Here is a 14811-nt window from a genome sequence, read left to right as displayed (position 1 = left end):
CTTCCAGTCGAGTTCATGAGTAGTGTTGGGGTTTCGTGGGTCAAGAGAAAAAATTCGATCAAGAGAGGAAATCGGTAGAAATTCAAGAGGGGAATAGTTGCTTCATCGAATTTAAGCTTCAATGAGTTGATTCAAGCTAGGTTTGTGGAATTATGGTAAGTAAAATCCTATTTCTCTCTCTAGACAAATTTCAGCTGTGTTTGATTTTAATGGAGTCTTGTTACTTCGAATTTGTAGGAGATTGGGTGGAATAGATGAAATTATGAATAAGCAACTCAACACCATCTAAATCAAGGTAATATTCATGTTCGATTAACTTGTTCTAAATTCTAGGATTTATGATTGTGAAATTTGGGGATTTTCATGATTCATGTATATCTAGGGTTTATATGGTTGGGAATTTAGCAAATTGGGTATAAAAGCAACTTTAGAGAGATTATATGATATAGTTTATCGATCGAACGACGACTTGACGGACTGAACACAACCTACTGTCCGAGCCATTCTGGGATTGATATATTGCTCGTACGGACTTTCCTCAAACACAAAAGTCGTAGCTTAGGTTGTTAGCTTTCCGAAAAGGTATGGTTCAAGTCTTTCCGATAACGGACGAAGGAGTTATGGCTATTTTACAGAGCAACATGCAGTTTACCAAACATGAAAACTGCTTACTGTTTTTAGTGGTTATCTAATCATAGATGTTCCAAATGATGTTTGAGTCTTCTTCAATATTGTAGCTTGTTTCGAGACGATTCCAGAAAGGTATAGTACGACTAATTCGGAGTTCGGACGAGAGAGATATGAGCGTTTTAACACACAGCGTATGATCAGTGAAAGTGATACACTGCTGCGTACGTTTTGTGATTTTTGGAGATGTTTTAATTGAAATTAGAGGAGACCACCTTATAGAAAAACATCAGAAATGATATAAGCTTTCTAGCGACTAAAGAATGGATTGAAACCGATCAACAATGAGAGAGTTGTGACTGTTGTAGTGAACAGTACGTTGTTAGGAAATATCTGTTTTGCTGCTGCGTGTATTTAGCTATTTTGAGGATTATACTTTGGAAATTTGGCAGAGGAACTAGGTAATGCAATGTTAGAAATTGAATTATCTTCTCATCGATATATGATATGACCGAAACGGATCAGAGTTAAAGTGGGAATGAAGCTAAGATGTGATAGAGTTACTCAGGTTCTTCCGACGTTAATGCGAGTCGAGTCTCTTTTATTATTTCTTTTCGTATTGTTCTTTCAGGTTATTTGTGTCATTTTAAGATTCTTGTCGAAGAATCTAAGCTTTATACTTGTCTAGGTTGTCAGAAGGAAAGCCGAAACGAGTGGGAGCTAGTTGCTCAAGGCGAAGCGAAGGATGACGGAGTCCTGGATCGCTAGGTAGGGGTGATCTCTTGTTTTCTTTTGTATTCTTGTCTAGATTCATGCTAGTAGGAGATATGCATGCATCACTATGTGTAGATGGTAGGTGATCATATATGCATGGTTTATACGGTTGATTTCAATGATGTTTAACTATCGATTTATGCCTATTTCAATATGTTTTACAATGAAGCTGGTATTGTTTATTGTGATTATCGATGAGTTGTTTTGATGAATGTTACTCGTAAATGACTTTCAAAGTGATAGTTTTGAACTGCTTTGTGATAATCGATATTTGGAAAACGTAACGATTTCGTATGTTGTATGTGATTGGTGAAGTGAACTGAGACGAGTCATGAGGGTCTTGGCAGTTGTAGTGCTCCACTCTCTGGCCAGGATTCTCGTTTAGGTTGGACTCTCGGGGCTCAGGGATTTGCTACCCTTGACCGCTCGATTGGACTGTAAGCCTGTTTGTTCTTACCCTCGGGGCTCCGAGGCTGTACACCTCGGACCGCCCGACTGGTTTGGTGATTGGGATCCCTCTGCACGTTATGATATGACTCTTGGTTGTGCCACTTCTGTGTGTGATAAGATAAGTAATGTTTTAAAAAGCCTATCTCAGTCGATGGCGTAACGGGCGAGTTCCGAATCTGCTGAGATTGTGGGTGAAGGATGTTTTCACAAGAAAAGAGTATTATTTCGATTGTTGACACAATATATGTTTTTCCAAAACCAGAAGGAATAGTTGCATGCTAGGGTACCGATGAGAATATGCTTTTCGTCCCAACACGAATACTGGAGGGACGACCTGACTATTCGACTTCGGTGAAGCTAAAACGTATCTAGTTAAGCTAGGTGTATATATTTATCATGAGGTTAGCTTTTCAATGACTGTGGAGTCGCCTAGTGGGAGAGGGGCTTACCTACCTAGGGGTAAACCACTTTCTCGAGAGAACTTGAGTACCTGGGTTAGTGCCGAAATGGGACGGTACTAGCCCAAGTACTATAGAGTTCTCTGGGTAACTCTCTGTTGATTGAAGAGCATACCATGGGTGCTGTTGTATGTTAGAGTAGGATTGATATATATTTATACGTGTGCATGTTTTATTGAGAAAATGGTTTTATCGTAGTTTTGGTTTGGGACTCCTCTACCAGTTAACTCGTGTCGATGAGTTACTGACCCCCTACCAGTGTGTTAGTATGCAGGTTCCTAGTTAGAAGCATCTGCAGCGACAGGGTTAGCAGATGGATTGCAGGGGTTGTGGCGCGGTGCCACTTTGGTGTTATTTCCTTTCATTTCGGTTTTGATTTATCTTCGAAGTTATAATTTTATACACTGAACACCTTATAATGTAAATATATATGTATCACATAGGTTGTGCAGGGATGTAAGGTTGTGTGCAGGTTGAGTTAACCTAGTTCTGGTGGTTCGGTTTGAACCAGAGTCTGTTAGAGTAATTATGTTTCATTTTAGCTTCCGGTGTGTTTGGGTATGCGAATGTATGGTTTGCATGACAGGTTTTACAGGTGCGACCGGTTCGATTTACAGAGGAGATGCTGCCGAATTTTCGGCTTGTCTGTGAATTGCCGGGGCGTGCTCGTGTCTATTTTGGGACACGGGGCGTCACACTAACACTAACTTTAAAGTTCTCAAAACCTTTACGGATCCGACAAAATTCCCGAACGAATAACTCTCACTAAAGGGCAAACAAAATTCTCGAAATAAATCTTGATGATGAATTTGTTATGACAATTGGGGTTTGTTATGACCGAAATCAAGTAATCCAAGAAAAGCAATAGGAAATAAAGAACAATATAAAAAACACAAGAGATTTACGTTGTTCGGTTGGTGAGTACTACTCCACGGCAACAACGGCGCGATGATTTCCACTATTGCAAGCAAACAAGTTACACAAGAGATTCGTGAGAATTTTCTTTCTGATATCTCCTAGGGTTTTAGTTTATATAGCCACTAAAACCTTAATCTCACCGCCTCACCGACGCATCGACTCTGTCTTTGTAAATTCGAAATACACATGGATAACTAACACTAATAACCGACTAAGCACTGTTTGCATTCCAGCTCTGTCCCGGAGTCCAGCTCGGCCTCAGAGTTCTGCTTCGCATACCAACTCTGTCTCAGTAATCAGCTCCGCTAACAGGTCCAAAATTTCGCGCCGAGACCGAAGGTCTTGGCAGGCAATTAACATTGCCTTCGGGTTGACGGGTCGTAAACCTGGTTCGATATCAACCCGTATTCAAGCCACTTTAAACAGAATTGTTTTTAACGAGATTCGATCCCAGAACCTCATGCACCTAAGGGGGAGTGTCCAACCACTGCACCATAGGGTGGTGAGCATAATTTCTAGTAAAATGTCAAAATTACATTTTTTTTTTACAAATAAACTAACCTCATAGACATTTCTTTAAACACCCAAACCACAAATTGATTCCAATAGAAGGAGTGAAAGAGCGAGGAAGAGACATAAACTGAATTAAAGAGTAAGGCAAAACTGAATTTTGAGAGATCATTTTTTAGAGGGAAAGAAATGAAGTATTAGCTTAGAGCCTAGTGAGAGACAGAGATGAAGCTGAAGTCCGAAGGAGAGAAGGGATTTTTTTTTGTAGACAATGACTATAATAACCTCTGCGAGGGGACCTAATTACACAAGTTTTTAAACAATATAAGTGTTGGAATATTTTTATCACAAAATCAACACAAAGAATGGACGAACAGACTTATCGCTCATGTGATCGACCGACTTGCTTTATTATAATAGACAATTAGTATTCAATACATCATAAATTTGGATGAACACTATATTCATTAATTAAGACATTTTGGTGTTAAAGACCAGGGTCTTTCTAGGGGACTTGAAAGTCTATCTATTTCTACCTTTACGGTGTGTTCGGATGACAGATTCATGAATCCAAGTAATATTTTTTTTGTTTATTTGGCAACTAATAAGAATCTTATAATTTATTATTATTTGAGTATTTTTTAAACACTTCTTTAAGAAAAATTATTGAATAAACCTTATTCTCGAAACTCGATTTTTCAAATATCGTTTCATTCGAGAATTCTTCGTTTTCTTCGTAATCTTTTTCGAGAACCATTTTTTTTTAACTCTTTTCGTAAACAAGTTTTTTTAAAAGTAGTTTTTCCCAAAAGCCGTTTTTTCCTCAAAAAATATTTCCCGGAATTTTCTTTGTTTTGGGTAACCAAAATTTCATGAAACATATTTTTCCCTTGAAAAGCGATCTTTTCGACCACCGTTTTATCTTGAGAGGGAAAAACAGTTTTTGTGAAGCAAAATAGTTTTTATAAAATTTCAGTTATCGAAAAAATATTTTTCAAGAAAAAAAATGATTTTTCGGTAAAAAAAAAACGTGTTTGGAGGAATAACAGATTTCAAGGGAAAATTTGTTTTGTAGAAAAAAATCGGATTTCTGGAAAAAAATTATTTGGGGAAGAATCGGTTTTCGGGGAAAAAACGGTTGTCGGAAAATCAGATTTTGGGAAAAAAACGATTTTTGAAGGAAAAAAGGTTTTCGGGGAAAAAATGATTTTTGGGGAATTTTTTTTTTAAAATAATATTTTTAAAATAATTATTTTGTAGAAGGAAATATTTTTTGTTGATCTTTTTTTGAAATTTAAGTTTGTTAATCCAAAATCCTAACAAATCTTAGGAAGTAGGGTGGGATTGTGGTCCAATACAAATTTTGGAATTAGGAATCCTTCGGATTAAAGAGTCTTAGGATTTTTGGTAGCCAAATAGACCAAGGATTCATGATTCTTACCAAATCTCACTTTTGATAGGAATCCTGTAACCAAACACACCATTAATTTATTTATTGCCCAAATTACACGAGATAAATCTTTATGATAAATTATTTTCACCGAGGTTCGGTCCGAGAATCTCATGGACTTAAGAGGGAGTGTCCAACCACTGCACCAAAGAGTGGACAAAATTTTTTTCTTATATTTTATCGATCACTTGGGCAATATGTCAAATTGTAAAACATAATTTCACAAAGTTGAATGGACTTATGGGCCGAGAGTGGCCCCAAGAAAAACTGTGGACAAGTCACAAGGGGCGAATATATTGTGAGCTAGAAGAATACAGGCCTCTTTCAACCAAAAAAAAGAAAATAGATCCATCACTCTGTCTCCATAATATATATATATATATATATATATATATATATATATATATGAACTATATATATATATATATATGAACCACCATAATGCATATCCTTCTACACTTTTTCTGAACTGGCCTTATACACTTACTGTTCATTATTCTTGTATCTAAAATGTAATATTTGTTTTTTCTTCTGGTTGAAAGTAATATTTCATACTTCTTTTTTGTTGAAAGTAATATTTCATACTTGTTCACTCTTTCTTTTCTTATGGCTCTATAAAGTGCTCTAACATGATCCACATTCTCTAACTTAAGGTCTAGAATCCTGTCAATGGTTTGTAAGCTTTTCTCATAGGCGTACGCATATGCTCCTTTAGAATGTGCATTTACAATATTGGTAAAAAACAATAAACAGAAAACACAAGCATTATGGGTCGACAGAACTGTCTATTATTTATTAGGAACACAGATTACATCATCGTTTAAAAATGAAAAAGTAATAGAAATATAACTAACGTATGCGTCAAATTTTATCTAAGATTCGTGACGTTCACAATTTATAGTATTAGAATGATTGGGAAGCATTAGTGTACGTGAGCCGTAAGCGTATCGGAAGCGAACGGGGTTCCCTTTATAAATTCGACCTCCACCATTAACAAGACAATTTTTATCGTTCAAGACTCTGAAAAGATTTGTACTGACGGGTTCAACCGTTTTAAAACCCTCACAATCAAGTTTGACTTCCTCTTGACATATGTCACAGTTATTGCTCACTACCACCTCATACTCGTCAACTCCCTGCACTTTGTTCCCTGTTAGCGTTTGCTCCACAGATATATCTGTGTAGATACATTCGCCCTTTCCTGTGTTACAAAAATATTCATCAACTCGTATCTAACCGTTCTCATGTTAATTCAATCAATACTCGTTTTGAAATGGCAGTCGAATATGTTCGATTTAATTTATCATTTATTTACTTACGTTAAAAGAGTACAAATAAAGTAAAGCTACGAATGGGTGTGAGAATAGTCCCACATGGGAGAATGGGTAACTAGCCACCAAAAATATAAAGAATAGGTCCTCTCCACTCATTGCCAATTGGTTTTGAGTTGGATGGCCACAAACTTAACAATGGGCATTCATGCTCTTTGGATGACTCCAAAGGTCTGTACACGACCTTTAAAACCCAATATGTCTCTGACAATAGTAATTATCGGATTTATTCATTTATCTATTTTGTGAATGAACGTCCTAGATTGTTTACAAATAGACGATATGTTGCACACAATTGAGGTTATATATGTATCAAAATAGACAACATTTGATTTTTTGGCCTCTCTAAACCTGACTTTAAGGGCCTGTCACAACTTCATTTTCAACCTTTCACTTGCCGCTTATTACCTCGATTGTTTGGACCTTTTGCCAACTATACATCTTTAACCCAGGTATTGGACTCGTTAATGGCGGACTCTAGTTAGTCTTTTTAGTCCGACAAAAGATAAGTTGGAATTTAGGTTTCGTTAATTTCATTTGTTTTGAAATAACTATTGTAACGTTGACCACAAAAAATCGAATTAAAAAATGTGGATAAAATCATCTGGATTCAGATTAACACATATTCAGACGTACACTCTTGACCAAAATAAGTTAGGTTCAGAGCGAGACTCCAAGTAAAGAAAATTCAATTTCAATTGAGTTAGAATTAAACGAAGCAGATTCAGAAATTTCAAGCACCACCTGACTATGAAAAATAAAAAAAATGAAAAAGATTCGTCACCTCTCTCTACGAATAAGATAAGGAGAAGGAAGACAAAGAATAGCTTGACCGGAATTTCCATCTTAATTTGATGTTTTCTCTTTCTCTACTAGCTAGGTTGAGGAAACAATGGTATCAATAGGAGAGAACTTGATCTAATTTATAGAAGAGAAAGAAATACTAACTTTTCCCCATATATCTTATCATATTTTACAATTAAATGTAGACATATATCTTATCATATTTTACAATTAAATGTAGACATATATCTTTCCATGTATGTGACGTATCTCCAGAGATCTCAATAAAGTTCTTTATTTTGCTGCACTTTTTGGGTGTCTTTGAAATTTGTTATCACCTAATGCTAGGAATTTAAGGAATAAGACACGAGTGGCAATATTTGTATTTTAAATGCTTTACTTTGTCAATTATAGATACGTTTGAGCTGAGGCAAATGGCTTATCGTCCAATAAATTTTGTAATTTAGTTCACAAACTAATTGAAATCTTAGTATGACTAAGTTACCCTTGACATTGTTAGAATTAATCAATCAATCTTACTGAACTGCCATTCGGACTTACTTGGAGAAGAATTTGGACAAAGATGAACCCTCTTGCCTAACGCTAGAGATGAGAATTAAATCACAATTCCTAAGAAGAAATAATGACGGAGAAAACTACGTGAGTAGTAGTTATTGTAGGGATATCTTAACCTATTATGGTCGATTTACACTAGTACCCTTCTATTTTGATTTAATTTAAATAAATATAATACTATAACAGCCATCGAATGTGATATCTGTCATTATCTCAATAAGAATAGACGATCAGACTTGTACCTCACATAACCGACATACATGTTTTAATATATAGGATTTTATTTTAATTTGATCTGTCAATGTGCCTTGAATCCTTGACATCTAAGGTGGAAGACTAAACCTTTCTATCCCCACTGTTCCAGCGAAGAGACAGGATGTGGCCTCAAACTCTAAAACCCTCGATCGAGAGTTTCGACGAAGGGAAACGTTTTGAGAGCTAAAAGCAATCGCTTTTAGCAGCTTTGGGCCAGGGCTAGCCTCGGCAATGATTAGAATCTAACTTAGTTGGATGGCATATATCATGTGTTACTTCTCGTAGACCAAGAACATGGTGTGATCTGAAGGAGTTGAAGGAGATGTCCTTCGACCAAGGTGACAATGCGAACAATTTGTCGGATAGGACAATTGATGTGGAAGATCATCAAGTCCGATTGATTTAGGGATCGTAGAGTTGTAGCTAGAGACCAACTACGATCGTCGAATTACGAAGTAATTCGCGGCTAACTTCGATCGGATCCTACAACGGGTTACACATAAGAGTGACAAATTGATCTAGGATATGACTAGTGGGAGTGAGATATAATCATGGGAGTGTCCCATAAACATATCTCATAGGCCTAAAAAGGAATTAGGCAAAGATAGTACAAAAAGGCCAAAAACAGGGTTTTTGGGCCTAGACCGGTTCGGGTACTTCTAGGACTCGGATTGGGCTGAATTTTGGAGGGTTAGTTGCTGATATAATAAACACTAGTGTATATCCCGTGCCCTAGGGCACGGACACTTGTATCAATCAAATGTTACGAAATTTATTGGTATATTTTATTAAGAGAGAGTGAGATTTTTATTAGTTATTATTTTTTCTTTTTGTTTCTTTTCTCTTAAATTAGTTATTATTTTATTGAGAGAGAGAGATTTTAATTTCTTTTTTTAACCCTTGAGATTTATTTTTTTTTCTTTTTTTTTCTTAAATTAGTTATTTTATTTCTAAGAAGGAAAGGATTATTATTTTTTAAATAGGTAAATTTATTTCTACGAAGGACTATATTTTAAATTTTGAGAATGGCTTCTAGACAATATCTATATAATAAAACAGAAGGGGAAACGATGACTGACACAAACATCCTTTTTTTAATAAAGAATATTGTCTAGGAGCCCTTCTCGAAATTTAAAATATAATCCTTCGTAGAGATAAAGTTACCTATTTAAAAAATAATAACCGTATCCTTATTAGAAATAAAATAACTAATTTAACAAAAAAAGAAACAAAATAAATTTTAAAGGTTAAAAAAAAATTAAAATCTCTCTCTATCTCAATGAAATAATACAAAGAAATGAGGGTATCCAGTATAAAACAATAAAATTTTGTCACATTTGATTGATACAACTGGGCCTAGGGCACGAGACAAACATCCTTTTTTAATAAAGAATATTGCCTAGAAGCCCTCCCAATTTAAAATATAGTTCTTCGGAGAAATAAAATAACCTATTTAAAAAAAATAACTTTGTCTTTCTTAGGAATAAAATAACTATTTTAAGAAAAAAAAAAACAAAAGATATTGCAAGATTTATAAAAAGAAATTTAAATGTCTCAATAAAATAATAACTAATTTTAAAAAAGGAAACAAAAGAAAAGAAACAATAAGTAAAATACCAAAACATTTGGGTGTCTACAATATAGCAATAATAAATATGAAAAGTCCTCAAATTTGATTTGTACATTGGTTCGTGCCCTAGGGCACGGACACTTGTATCAATCAAATGTTACGAAATTTATTGTTATATTTTATTGTGAGAGAGAGATTTTTATTAGTTATTATTTTTTGTATTATTTTTTTGTTTCTTTTCTCTTAAATTAGTTATTATTTTATTGAAAGACAGAGAGAGAGAGATTTTAGTTTCTTTTTTTAACCCTTGAAGTTTATTTTGTTTCTTTTTTTCTTAAATTAGTTATTTTATTAGTTTTTTAAATAGATAACTTTATTTCTACGAAGGACTATATTTTAAATTTTAAGAAGGACTTCTAGACAATATCCTTTGTTATTATTTTATTGAGAGAGAGAGAGAGAGATTTTAATTTCTTTCTTTAACTCTTGAAATTTATTTTGTTTCTTTTTTTTCTTAAATTGGTTATTTTATTTCTAAGAAGGAAATGATTATTGTTTTTTAAATAGGTAACTTTATTTCTACGAAGGACTATATTTTAAATTTTGAGAAGGGCTTCTAGACAATATGCATAATTAAATAAGGATGTTTGTCCCAGTCATCGTTTTCCCTTCTGTTTTATATAATAGATTATATCTGCCAATTTTCGTGGTGTTTGGACACCTCCTCCTTAGGGAATTGAGAAAATACCAATAGTTGTTATTTTCGACTATTTCCCTAAATCTTATTCTAAAGGGTGTTTTAGGAAACCTAAAAGGAGGTGGATTCTTATTAGGGTTCTATATAAACACTCTTAGGGCAGAGAATAAGGTGTGGAATTTCTCTCTAAGCTTTCTTACTCTACCACATCAAGTAGAGAGGAGAAAGTGAGCTAATTCCCATTAACTATCAATCTAGTCAAAGAAGAAGGTGTTCTTCTTTTCCAACCACCATTGGTGTGCTAGCTATACAACAAGGTGGGAGATCAAATTGATTGCTCGTGTCCCAAGTAGAGGAGCTACACTTGAAGCTCTTGGTCTTCTTCAATCAATTCAACTAGTTCGAGGGAAAAGCGATTAAAGTAATCTACTATCTCCATTAGATTAATTACTAGTTTTGCATGTGATCCTGGGAATACTAGTGTAGACATTAGATGTCATATTTCCGCTATAAACACTAGTAGAAGGGTGTAAATCCTTACATGATCCACCTTTGAGGTGGCTGAATCGGTTAAGGTAATCAACCTCGATAAACTCCTCCGAGCTGGAAGAGCTCTTTAAAGAAAACCAAAATTAGTTGCCACTAATTCAAAACAAATAGAAACAAAGAACAAGGCATATGCACAAACTCTACATCATATTTTATAGGGTTAATTCCATTTTGACCCCCTAAAGATCACCAACTGACCAAAATGGCCCCCTAAAGATGACCAGCTTCCAATTTGGCCCCCTTTTTCATCTTTCCGTCATTTTCACCGTTAGGGTTTAGTGCGCTGGCAATTTACTCCCAGAAATACCCCTTCCCGTATCTACCCGCAATTCTTGATCCACGCGAATATTTATGGTCCCCATACTTGTCCCATCAAATTTTTTTTTGGGTTAATTCCGTTTTGGCCCCCGATTTGTGACCAACTGGCCGTTTTGGCCCCCATAAGTGTCCGGCAGTTCGTTTTGGCCCCAAAAAATTCCTAAATGGCCCCAAATTTTTTCAACCTCCCAATTTTACCCCCATGGCATTTCTGTAATTATCTTTTTTTTTCTTTTTCTTTGTCCACCTCATCTAACAATCACCACATCACCTGTCCACCTCACCCTTCTTCTCCGGCGAAAGGTTGCCGGCCGGAATAAAAAATTCCGGCCGGCCACCTTTACCCAAAAAAAAAAAAAAAAAATATTTTTTCTTCATCTTCTTCATTTCTCTCTCTTCTTCATCTCCTTCTTTCTCTCTCTTCTTCATCTCCTTCTTTCTCTCTCTTCTTCTTCTTTATCTCTCTTCTTCTTCTTTCTCTCTTCTTCTTCTTTCTCTCTTCTTCTTCTTGGGTAAATGAAGAAGATGAAGAAAAAAAAATTTTTTTTTTTTTTTTTTGGGTAAAGGTGGCCGGCCGGAATTTTTTATTCCGGCCGGCAACCTTTCGCCGGAGAAGAAGGGTGAGGTGGACAGGTGATGTGGTGATTGTTAGATGAGGTGGACAAAGAAAAAGAAAAAAAAGATAATTACAGAAATGCCATAGGGGTAAAATTGGGAGGTTGAAAAAATTTGGGGCCATTTAGGAATTTTTTGGGGCCAAAACGAACTGCAGGACACTTATGGGGGCCAAAACGGCCAGTTGGTCACAAATCGGGGGCCAAAACGGAATTAACCCTTTTTTTTTTGATAAAGCATGTCCCATCAATTCAGTGAATGGCTACTCACCATTAAAACCCTTCACCTAACCACCATAAATACCCCCCCCCCCCCCCCCCCCCCGAAAACATCATCCATTTAAATCCAACACAAACCTCCATTGTTCAACAAAAAAAACAGAAACCTCCATTGCTTGCTAACCGAAATTCATGCTTCATCTCCATGAAACCTGCTTTGGGGCATTCTTCATCTCCACCACTTCACCGATGACAAATGTGTGACGACTCAGATCATAAGGCCATTGATTTCTCTTGGATCTACAGTCCTTGCAAAAACCCCAAATGTATAGGGATTAGATTTCTGTCTTCAGCTAAGAACAAAGAAGGTAAATCAAGAAAGTATCTAAGTTGCCAATTTTCGTCATGCCCAGGGTTCCAGTGGCTTGATGAGGCCAAAGATTTACAAGAAGAAACCCCAAATTTGTAGCTCGGAAACTAAGGATTCATGTTTCCATTGCGGCCTTCATGATCATTTTGCTAAAGACTGTCCATGGGTGGATACGCCTTGCCCTAGGCCTAATTGCATAGGAAGGAGGAAGATCCGAACATCAATGACAGATCAAAATTACCAAAGAAATTTCTTGTCTTGTGTTGTTTGCAACAAATTTAATTGGGTTTCAGATTTAGTGGTGGACAATAAAGTAGGTAAAGAAAAGGGGAAAGCAGTCATTGAGGTTTCAGATTTGCAACAAAATGGAATTAACCCTATTTTATACATGTTACTCTTCTCTACAATCCTTTTATATACAATGTATTATGTCTATACGCAACCTACTAACAGAACTTACAAAATATATAGAGCCAAAAAGGAATTACTACTCATTACTCTTTTCATCTATTTCTCAACTATAAAACTGAAGTTACTGTTTTTACCGCGCTGAGGAATTCCTCAATTGACTACCAATCTATAGCAAGCACGGAAAACTTACCTTCAATTTTCTCTTGTTCAATATTTTTTAGGGTTAATTCCGTTTTGGCCCCCGATTTGTGACCAACTGGCCGTTTTAGCCCCCATAAGTGTCCGGCAGTTCGTTTTGGCCCCAAGGGCTAAATTTTTGACCAAATTATCCTCGGGGGCCAAAACAGAATTATTTGTGAAAAAGGTTAAAAACAAAAAAAAACCACATCACACCTTTCTTTATCATCCACCTCATCTTATCACTCCTCCACCACACCACCTCCTCTCCACCTCACACTTCTTCTCCGGCGGAGTGTTGCCGGCCGGAATAAAAAATTCCGGCCGGCCACTTTAGTAAAAAAAAAAAAATTTCTCTCTCTTCTTCTTCCTTTCTCTCTCTTCTTCCTCCTTTCTCTCTCTCTCTCTCTTCTTCCTCCTTTCTCTCTCTCTCTCTCTTCTTCCTCCTTTCTCTCTCTCCTCTTCTCTCTCCCTCCTCTTCTCTCTCCCTCCTCTTCTCTCTCCCTCCTCTCTTTATCTCTCCCAATTTCCGGCGAAGGTAAACCTTCGCCGGAAATTTCTAGATCTGGGGTTTCAAACCCCAGATCCAGATCTCTTCGTCTGGAATCTCCCAGACGAAGAGAAGGTTCTCTTCGTCTGGAATCTCCCAGACGAAGAGAAGGTTCTCTTCGTCTGGAATCTCCCAGACGAAGAGAGGGTTCTCTTCGTCTGGGAAATCCAGACGAAGAGAAGGTTCTCTTCGTCTGGGATTTCCCAGACGAAGGGGATCTGGATCTGGGGAAATCCCAGATCCAGAATTTTCCGGCGAAGGATTACCTTCGCCGGAATAGAGAGAGATAAAGAGAGGAGAGAGAGAAAGGAGGAAGAAGAGAGAGAAAGGAGGAAGAAGAGAGAGGCAGAAGAGAGAGGAAGAAGAGAGAGAAAGGAAGAAGAAGAGAGAGAATTTTTTTTTTTTAAAAAAAAGTGGCCGGCCGGAATTTTTTATTCCGGCCGGCAACATCCTGCCGGAGAAGAAGGGTGAGGTGGAGAGGAGGTGGTGTGGTGGAGGAGAGAGATTAGATGAGGTGGACAAAACAAAAAGAAAAAATAAAAATTACAGAAATGCCACCGGGGTAGAATTGGGAGGTTGGATAAAATTTGGGGCCAAATAGGAAATTTTTGGGGCCAAAACGAACTGCCGGACACTTATGGGGGCTAAAACGGCCAGTTGGTCACAAATCGGGGGCCAAAACGGAATTAACCCTATTTTTTAATGTAACAAGATATATTTAAGTAGGGTTCGTTTGATCAAGTTCTTCAAAATTTCGAAGAATTAGTTTTGAGTTTATAGTTTAAGATGGGTGTGCCCGGCTTGTCCGGAGCCCATGAAGTGCGTCATGTTTCACTATCTATGGCTGTCTTTGTACAAAATATTTTCATTTTTCCGTATACCAAAGCTTCCCAAGAAGTGCACCAGGAGCCAAGAACTAAGTTACAATGAGTGCCTGTAGCGGACCGGATTCCCACCCGTACTTAACAGGACGTAATTTTAATTTTAAATGAGTAGAAAAAGGAAAACTTGCAGAATTTCCCTACCCATACAAATGTATTTATAACTCCAACTCTGTTTTTCCAGACTTCTCAATCCAAATCAACATCAAAAATTTGAAATTCTTAAGCAAAGTCTCCTAAAATTATAAGATAACACTAGTCATTTTATTCAACTCATCCGGTCAAAAACTACAAATTTGAAAGACTAAAGTATGACCGTCAGA

At 36.5% G+C, this 14811-nt stretch overlaps 1 long non-coding RNA gene across 1 annotated transcript; it reads left to right on the top strand.

Moving 5' to 3' along the window:
- Window positions 1-2855, top strand: LOC147532722 (uncharacterized). The gene is made up of 4 exons (XR_015228262.1): window positions 1-155; window positions 238-295; window positions 1316-1395; window positions 2569-2855. It is a non-coding gene; the product is annotated as an uncharacterized LOC147532722 (long non-coding RNA).
- The last annotated feature ends 11956 nt before the right edge of the window (window positions 2856-14811 follow it).

The sequence above is a fragment of the Eschscholzia californica genome, unplaced genomic scaffold (genome assembly GCF_041429995.1).
Source record: "Eschscholzia californica isolate CP2 unplaced genomic scaffold, dmEscCali1.0.p SCAF_6, whole genome shotgun sequence".
Lineage (NCBI taxonomy): Eukaryota > Viridiplantae > Streptophyta > Magnoliopsida > Ranunculales > Papaveraceae > Eschscholzia > Eschscholzia californica.
This window is presented reverse-complemented; position numbering and strand designations above follow the sequence as displayed.